The sequence below is a fragment of the Panulirus ornatus genome, chromosome 1 (assembly GCF_036320965.1).
Source record: "Panulirus ornatus isolate Po-2019 chromosome 1, ASM3632096v1, whole genome shotgun sequence".
Lineage (NCBI taxonomy): Eukaryota > Metazoa > Arthropoda > Malacostraca > Decapoda > Palinuridae > Panulirus > Panulirus ornatus.
Window position 1 is genome coordinate 89,883,493 of NC_092224.1, and position 10,216 is coordinate 89,893,708.

Consider the following 10,216-nt stretch of genomic DNA (forward strand, 5'->3'; position numbering starts at 1 on the left):
TTCCTGTGGGGTGGGGTAGCGACAGGTTGGATGAATGCTTGCAAGTATGAATATGCACAGGGGTATATGTATATATTGTGTGCATGTATATGAGTTGATGGGCCATTCTTCGGCTGTTTCCTGGCGCTACCTAGCTGACGTGGGAAACCGAGTTCAAATATATATATATATATATATATATATATATATATATATATATATATATATATATATATATATATATATATATATATATATATATATATATATATATATATATATATATATATATATATATATATATATATATATATATATACATATATATATATATATATTTTTTTTTTTTTTTTCATACTATTCGCCATTTCCCGCGATAGCGAGGTAGTGTTAAGAACACAGGACTGGGCCTTTGAGGGAATACCCTCACCTGGCCCCCTTCTCTGTTTCTTCTTTTGGAAAAAAAAAAAAAAACGAGAGGGGAGGATTTCCAGCCCCCCGCTCCCTTCCCTTTTAGTCGCCTTCTACGACACGCAGGGAATACGTGGGAAGTATTCTTTCTCCCCTATCCCCAGGGATAGAATATATATTTATTTATTTTGCTTTATCGCTGTCTCCTGCGTTAGCGAGGTAGCGCAAGGAAACAGACGAAAGAATGGCCCAACCCGCCCACATACAAATGTATATACATACATGTCCACACACGCACAATATACATACCTATACATCTCAATGTACACATATATATACACACAGACATATACATATATACACATGTACATAATTCATACTGTCTGCCTTTATTTGTTCCCATCGCCACCTCGCCACACATGGAATAACAACCCCCTCCCCCCTCATGTGTGCGAAGTAGCGCTAGGAAAAACACCAAAGGCCCCATTCGTTCACACTCAGTCTCTAGCTGTCATGTAATAATGCACCGAAACCACAGCTCCCTTTCCACATCCAGGCCCCACACACTTTGCATGGTTTACCCCAGACGCTTCACATGCCCTGGTTCAATCCACTGACAGCACGTCGACCCCGGTATACCACATCGTTCCAATTCACTCTATTCCTTGCCCTCCTTTCACCCTCCTGCATGTTCAGGCCCCGATCACACAAAATCTTTTTCACTCCATCTTTCCACCTCCAATTTGGTCTCCCACTCCTCCTCGTTCCATCCACCTCTGACACATATATCCTCTTGGTCAATCTTTCCCCACTCATTCTCTCCATGTGACCAAACCATTTCAAAACACCCTCTTCTGCTCTCTCAACCACACTCTTTTTATTTCCACACCTCTCTCACACCCTTACATTACTTACTCGGTCAAACCACCTCACACCACATATTGTCCTCAAACATCTCATTTCCATCACATCCACCCTCCTGCGCACAACTCTATCCATAGCCCACGCCTCGCAACCATACAACATTGTCGGAACCACTATTCCTTCAAACATACCCATTTTTGCTTTCCAAGATAATGTTCTCGACTTCCAAACATTCTTCAAGGCTCCTAGAATTTTCGCCCCCTCCCCCACCCTATGATTCACTTCCGCTTCCATGGTTCCATCCGCTGCCAGATCCACTCCCAGATATCTAAAACACTTCACTTCCTCCAGCTTTACTCCATTCAAACTTACCTCCCAATTGACTTGACCCTCAACCCTACTGTACCTAATAACCTTGCTCTTATTCACATTTACTCTTAACTTTCTTCTTTCACACACTTTACCAAATTCAGTCACCAGCTTCTGCAGTTTCTTACATGAATCAGCCACCAGCGCTGTATCATCAGCGAACAACAACTGACTCACTTCCCAAGCTCTCTCATCCCCAACACTTTTTTTTTTTTTTTTTTTCCAAAAGAAGGAACAGAGGGGACCAGTTGAGGATATTCCAAAAAAGGCCCAGTCCTCTGTTCTTAGCGCTACCTCGCTAACGCGGGAAATGGCGAATAGTTTAAAAGAAAGAAAAAGAATATATATATATATATATATATATATATATATATATATATATATATATATTTTTTTTTTTTTTTTTTTTTTTAAACTATTCACCATTTACCGCATTAGCGAGGTAGCGTTGAGAACAGAGGACTGGGCCTTTGTGGAATATCCTCACCTGGCCCCACTCTGTTCGTTCTTTTGGAAAATTAAAAAAAAAAAACGAGAGGGGAGGATTTCCAGCCCCCCGCTCCCTCCCCTTTTAGTCGCCTTCTACGACACGCAGGGAATACGTGGGAAGTATTCTGAATCCCCTATCCCCAGGGATAATATATATATATATATATATATATATATATATATATATATATATATATATATATATATATATATACCTCAAGAGAGGCAAGTGTTTTGGGAGCAGCTGAATGAGTGTGTTAGTGGTTTTGATGCACGAGACCGGGTTATAGTGATGGGTGATTTGAATGCAAAGGTGAGTAATGTGGCAGTTGAGGGAATAATTGGTATACATGGGGTGTTCAGTGTTGTAAATGGAAATGGTGAAGAGCTTGTAGATTTATGTGCTGAAAAAGGACTGATGATTGGGAATACCTGGTTTAAAAAGCGAGATATACATAAGTATACTTATGTAAGTAGGAGAGATGGCCAGAGAGCGTTATTGGATTACGTGTTAATTGACAGGCGTGCGAAAGAGAGACTTTTGGATGTTAATGTGCTGAGAGGTGCAACTGGAGGGATGTCTGATCATTATCTTGTGGAGGCTAAGGTGAAGATTTGTATGGGTTTTCAGAAAAGAGTGAATGTTGGGGTGAAGAGGGTGGTGAGAGTAAGTGAGCTTGAGAAGGAGACCTGTGTGAGGAAGTACCAGGAGAGACTGAGTACAGAATGGAAAAAGGTGAGAACAATGGAAGTAAGGGGAGTGGGGGAGGAATGGGATGTATTTAGGGAATCAGTGATGGATTGCGCAAAAGATGCTTGTGGCATGAGAAGAGTGGGAGGTGGGTTGATTAGAAAGGGTAGTGAGTGGTGGGATGAAGAAGTAAGAGTATTAGTGAAAGAGAAGAGAGAGGCATTTGGACGATTTTTGCAGGGAAAAAATGCAATTGAGTGGGAGATGTATAAAAGAAAGAGACAGGAGGTCAAGAAAAAGGTGCAAGAGGTGAAAAAAAAGGGCAAATGAGAGTTGGGGTGAGAGAGTATCATTAAATTTTAGGGAGAATAAAAAGATGTTCTGGAAGGAGGTAAATAAAGTGCGTAAGACAAGGGAGCAAATGGGAACTTCAGTGAAGGGCGCAAATGGGGAGGTGATAACAAGTAGTGGTGATGTGAGAAGGAGATGGAGTGAGTATTTCGAAGGTTTGTTGAATGTGTTTGATGATAGAGTGGCAGATATAGGGTGTTTTGGTCGAGGTGGTGTGCAAAGTGAGTGGGTTAGGGGAAATGATTTGGTAAACAGAGAAGAGGTAGTGAAAGCTTTGCGGAAGATGAAAGCCGGCAAGGCAGCAGGTTTGGATGGTATTGCAGTGGAATTTATTAAAAAAGGGGGTGACTGTATTGTTGACTGGTTGGTAAGGTTATTTAATGTATATATGACTCATGGTGAGGTGCCTGAGGATTGGCGGAATGCGTGCATAGTGCCATTGTACAAAGGCAAAAGGGATAAGAGTGAGTGCTCAAATTACAGAGGTATAAGTTTGTTGAGTATTCCTGGTAAATCATAGGGGAGGGTATTGATTGAGAGGGTGAAGGCATGTACAGAGCATCAGATTGGGGAAGAGCAGTGTGGTTTCAGAAGTGGTAGAGGATGTGTGGATCAGGTGTTTGCTTTGAAGAATGTATGTGAGAAATACTTAGAAAAGCAAATGGATTTGTATGTAGCATTTATGGATCTGGAGAAGGCATATGATAGAGTTGATAGAGATGCTCTGTGGAAGGTATTAAGAATATATGGTGTGGGAGGAAAGTTGTTAGAAGCAGTGAAAAGTTTTTATCGAGGATGTAAGGCATGTGTACGTGTAGGAAGAGAGGAAAGTGATTGGTTCTCAGTGAATGTAGGTTTGCAGCAGGGGTGTGTGATGTCTCCATGGTTGTTTGATTTGTTTATGGTTGGGGTTGTTAGGGAGGTGAATGCAAGAGTTTTGGAAAGGGGCAAGTATGAAGTCTGTTGTGGATGACAGAGCTTGGGAAGTGAGTCAGTTGTTGTTCGCTGATGATACAACGCTGGTGGCTGATTCATGTGAGAAACTGCAAAAACTGGTGACTTAATTTGGTAAAGTGTGTGAAAGAAGAAAGTTAAAGAGTAAATGTGAATAAGAGCAAGGTTATTAGGTACAGTAGGGTTGAGGGTCAAGTCAATTGGGAGGTAAGGTTGAATGGAGAAAAAGTGGAGGAAGTAAAGTGTTTTAGATATCTGGGAGTGGATCTGGCAGCGGATGGAACCATGGAAGCGGAAGTGAATCATAGGGTGGGGGAGGGGGCGAAAATTCTGGGAGCCTTGAAGAATGTTTGGAAGTCGAGAACATTATCTTGGAAAGCAAAAATGGGTATGTTTGAAGGAATAGTGGTTCCGACAATGTTGTATGGTTGCGAGGCGTGGGCTATGGATAGAGTTGTGCGCAGGAGGATGGATGTGCTGGAAATGAGATGTTTGAGGACAATGTGTGGTGTGAGGTGGTTTGATCGAGTAAGTAACGTATGGGTAACAGAGATATGTGGAAATAAAAAGAGCGTGGTTGAGAGAGCAGAAGAGGGTGTTTTGAAATGGTTTGGGCACATGGGGGCACATGAGTGAGGAAAGATTGTCCAAGAGGATATATGTGTCGGAGGTGGAGGGAACAAGGAGAAGAGGGAGACCAAATTGGAGGTGGAAAGATGGAGTGAAAAAGATTTTGTGTGATCGGGGCCTGAACATGCAGGAGGGTGAAAGGAGGGCAAGGAATAGAGTGAATTGGAGCGATGTGGTATACCGGGGTTGACGTGCTGTCAGTGGATTGGATCAAGGCATGTGAAGCGTCTGGGGTAAACCATGGAAAGCTGTGTAGGTATGTAAATTTGCATGTGTGGACGTATGCATATACATATGTATGGGGGGGGGGGGTTGGGCCATTTCTTCCGTCTGTTTCCTTGCGCTACCTCGCAAACGCCGGAGACAGCGACAAAGTATAAAAATATATATATATATATATATATATATATATATATATATATATATATATATATATATATATATATATGTGTGTGTATGGGGGGGGGGGCATTTCTTTCGTCTGTTTCCTTGCGCTACCTCGCAAACGCGGGAGACAGCGACAAAGTATATAAAAAGAAAAAAAATATATATATATATGCTCTGTGGAAGGTATTAAGAACATATGGTGTGGGCGGCAAGTTGTTAGAAGCAGTGAAAAGTTTTTATCGAGGATGTAAGGCATGTGTACGTGTAGGAAGAGAGGAAAGTGATTGGTTCTCAGTGAATGTAGGTTTGCAGCAGGGGTGTGTGATGTCTCCATGGTTGTTTGATTTGTTTATGGTTGGGGTTGTTAGGGAGGTGAATGCAAGAGTTTTGGAAAGGGGCAAGTATGAAGTCTGTTGTGGATGACAGAGCTTGGGAAGTGAGTCAGTTGTTGTTCGCTGATGATACAACGCTGGTGGCTGATTCATGTGAGAAACTGCAAAAACTGGTGACTTAATTTGGTAAAGTGTGTGAAAGAAGAAAGTTAAAGAGTAAATGTGAATAAGAGCAAGGTTATTAGGTACAGTAGGGTTGAGGGTCAAGTCAATTGGGAGGTAAGGTTGAATGGAGAAAAAGTGGAGGAAGTAAAGTGTTTTAGATATCTGGGAGTGGATCTGGCAGCGGATGGAACCATGGAAGCGGAAGTGGGTCATAGGGTGGGGAAGGGGGCGAAAATCCTGGGAGCCTTGAAGAATGTGTGGAAGTCGAGAACATTATCTCGGAAAGCAAAAATGGGTATGTTTGAAGGAATAGTGGTTCCAACAATGTTGTATGGTTGCGAGGCGTGGGCTATGGATAGAGTTGTGCGCAGGAGGATGGATGTGCTGGAAATGAGATGTTTGAGGACAATGTGTGGTGTGAGGTGGTTTGATCGAGTAAGTAACGTATGGGTAACAGAGATATGTGGAAATAAAAAGAGCGTGGTTGAGAGAGCAGAAGAGGGTGTTTTGAAATGGTTTGGGCACATGGGGGCACATGAGTGAGGAAAGATTGTCCAAGAGGATATATGTGTCGGAGGTGGAGGGAACGAGGAGAAGTGGGAGACCAAATTGGAGGTGGAAGGATGGAGTGAAAAAGATTTTGTGTGATCGGGGCCTGAACATGCAGGAGGGTGAAAGGAGGGCAAGGAATAGAGTGAATTGGATCGATGTGGTATACCGGGGTTGACGTGCTGTCAGTGGATTGAATCAGGGCATGTGAAGCGTCTGGGGTAAACCATGGAAAGCTGTGTAGGTATGTATATTTTGCGTGTGTGGACGTATGTATATACATGTGTATGGGGGTGGTTTGGGCCATTTCTTTCGTCTGTTTCCTTGCGCTACCTCGCAAACGCGGGAGACAGCGACAAAGCAAAAAAAAATATATATATATATATATATATATATATATATATATATATATATATATATATATATATATATACATATATATTTTGCTTTGTCGCTGTCTCCCGCGTCAGCGAGGTAGCGCAAGGAAGCAGACGAAAGAATGGCCCAACCCACCCACATACACATGTATATACATACACGTCCACACACGCAAATATACATACCTATACATCTCAATGTACACATATATATACACACATACATATATACACATACACAAAATTCATAGTCTGCCTTTATTCCCATCGCCACCCCGCCACACATGGAATAACAACCCCCTCCCCCCTCATGTGTGCGAGGTAGCGCTAGAAAAAGACAACAAAGGCCCCATTCGTTCACACTCAGTCTCTAGCTGTCATGTAATAATGCACCGAAACCACAGCTCCCTTTCCACATCCAGGCCCCACAGAACTTTCCATTTGCCACTTCCCGTGTCAGCAAGGTAGCGTTAAGAACAGAAGACTGGGCCTCTGAGGGAACATCCCCACCTGGCCCCCCTCTCCGTTCCTTCTTTTGGAAAATTAAAAAGAAAAAAAAAAAAAAAAACGAGAGGGGAGGATTTCCAGCCCCCCGCTCCCTCCCCTTTTAGTCGCCTTGTATGACACGCAGGGAATACATGGGAAGTATTCTTTCTCCCCTATCCCCAGGGATAACACATATATATGTATGTATATATATATATATATATATATATATATATATATATATATATATATATATATATATATATATATATATATACACGAATAAAGTGCATATGAACGCGCACCTTCATAGAACATACAAACCTCCAACAGCCAGGATCGAACCCGGGACCCCTGTGCAAGAGGCAAGAATGCTAACTGATAGGCTATGGGCTTGGCCAATAGGAAATAACTATTCGAATACTAAGTACTCTAATGCCCTTCGTCTCGCATTGGTGAGCAACGGGGTCTACACCGGTTATTTCCTAACAGGCGCACATAGCCATCAGATAGCATTTTACCGAACCTAACTGTACAACGCGGAGGTATATGAATACGAATAAAGATCTTTCATTGATAAATCATAGAGTTAAGCCCAAAACTCCCATTGACATAAAGAATATTTTTAGTTCTCCCTTTAAATAATCTTACTTCCCATGTTGCTTCAATCCTTTTAATGTAAATGTTGCCTTTAGCAGCATTAATAATATAAAGAATATCTTAATCAGGAACTCATCAGAAAATTCTCTTGGATGCATCTATAGAGTGCCATGTCGAAATTTTGTGAAAGGTTTTATGTTAGGCACACTGTTAAGGATCTTTCTGTTAGACTTAAGCAACATAAAGTATAAGAACAGAACAAGAATCAAATGACTTATTTAATCACGTAAAAAATTATGATCATGATACTGACTGGAGTAATGCCATATCGGTTATTATCTCCAGTACCACGAGAAATATTGAATCTTCTGTTAAATACAAAGAATTATAACCTTAATATTAGTGAAGGTCAATACAAATTGGATAACTTTAAGATTTGTAAACAATTCACCTTGTCCACACAAGTTTATGATACGCTCGTTGTCTGTCTTGGACAATCACATTTACCGAATGGCGTCCTAGCTACGTCATTTCGTTGTATATATCAACTGACTGATATTTCTTGTGTCTCCCGTGATGATGTGATTATTACACGAAAGTGCACTTGGGAACTTACCGTTTCATTTTCCCCGTGGACTCGTAGGAATATATATATATATATATATATATATATATATATATATATATATATATATATATATATATATATATATATATATATATATATATTAATGTGCTGAGAGGTGCAACTGGAGGGATGTCTGATCATTATCTTGTGGAGGCTAAGGTGAAGATTTGTATGGGTTTTCAGAAAAGAAGAGTGAATGTTGGGGTGAAGAGGGTGGTGAGAGTAAGTGAGCTTGGGAAGGAGACTTGTGTGAGGAAGTACCAGGACAGACTGAGTACAGAATGGAAAAAGGTGAGAACAATGGAAGTAAGGGGAGTGGGGGAGGAATGAGATGTATTTAGGGAATCAGTGATGGATTGCGCAAAAGATGCTTGTGGCATGAGAAGAGTGGGAGGTGGGTTGATTAGAAAGGGTAGTGAGTGGTGGGATGAAGAAGTAAGATTATTAGTGAAAGAGAAGAGAGAGGCATTTGGACGATTTTTGCAGGGAAAAAATGCAATTGAGTGGGAGATGTATAAAAGAAAGAGACAGGAGGTCAAGAAAAAGGTACAAGAGGTGAAAAAGAGGGCAAATGAGAGTTGGGGTGAGAGAGTATCATTGAATTTTAGGGAGAATAAAAAGATGTTCTGGAAGGAGGTAAATAAAGTGCGAAAGACAAGGGAGCAAATGGGAACTTCAGTGAAGGGCGCAAATGGGGAGGTGATAACAAGTAGTGGTGATGTGAAAAGGAGATGGAGTGAGTATTTTGAAGGTTTGTTGAATGTGTTTGATGATAGAGTGGCAGATATAGGGTGTTTTGGTCGAGGTGGTGTGCAAAGTGAGAGGGTTAGGGAAAATGATTTGGTAAACAGAGAAGAGGTAGTAAAAGCTTTGCGGAAGATGAAAGCCAGAAAGGCAGCAGGTTTGGATGGTATTGCAGTGGAATCTATCAAAAAAGGGGTGACTGTATTGTTGACTGGTTGGTAAGGTTATTTAATGTATGTATGACTCATGGTGAGGTGCCTGAGGATTGGCGGAATGCGTGCATAGTGCCATTGTACAAAGGCAAAGGGGATAAGAGTGAGTGCTCAAATTACAGAGGTATAAGTTTGTTGAGTATTCCTGGTAAATTATATGGGAGGGTATTGATTGAGAGGGTGAAGGCATGTACAGAGCATCAGATTGGGGAAGAGCAGTGTGGTTTCAGAAGTGGTAGAGGATGTGTGGATCAGGTGTTTGCTTTGAAGAATGTATGTGAGAAATACTTAGAAAAGCAAATGGATTTGTATGTAGCATTAATGGATTTGGAGAAGGCATATTATAGAGTTGATAGAGATGCTCTGTGGAAGGTATTAAGAATATATGGTATGGGAGGCAAGTTGTTAGAAGCAGTGAAAAGTTTTTATCGAGGATGTAAGGCATGTGTACGTGTAGGAAGAGAGGAAAGTGATTGGTTCTCAGTGAATGTAGGCTTGCGGCAGGGGTGTGTGATGTCTCCATGGTTGTTTAATTTGTTTATGGATGGGGTTGTTAGGGATGTGAATGCAAGAGTTTTGGAAAGAGGGGCAAGTATGAAGTCTGTTGTGGATGAGAGAGCTTGGGAAGTGAGTCAGTTGTTGTTCGCTGATGATACAGCGCTGGTGGCTGATTCATGTGAGAAACTGCAGAAGCGGGTGACTGAATTTGGTTAAGTGTGTGAAAGAAGAAAGTTAAGAGTAAATGTGAATAAGAGCAAGGTTATTAGGTACAGTAGGGTTGAGGGTCAAGTCAATTGGGAGGTAAGTTTGAATGGAGAAAAACTGGAGGAAGTAAAGTGTTTTAGATATCTGGGAGTGGATCTGGCAGCGGATGGAACCATGGAAGCGGAAGTGAATCATAGGGTGAGGGAGGGGGCGAAAATCCTGGGAGCCTTGAAGAATGTGTGGAAGTCGAGAACATTATCTCGGAAAGCAAAAATGGGTATGTTTGAAGGAAT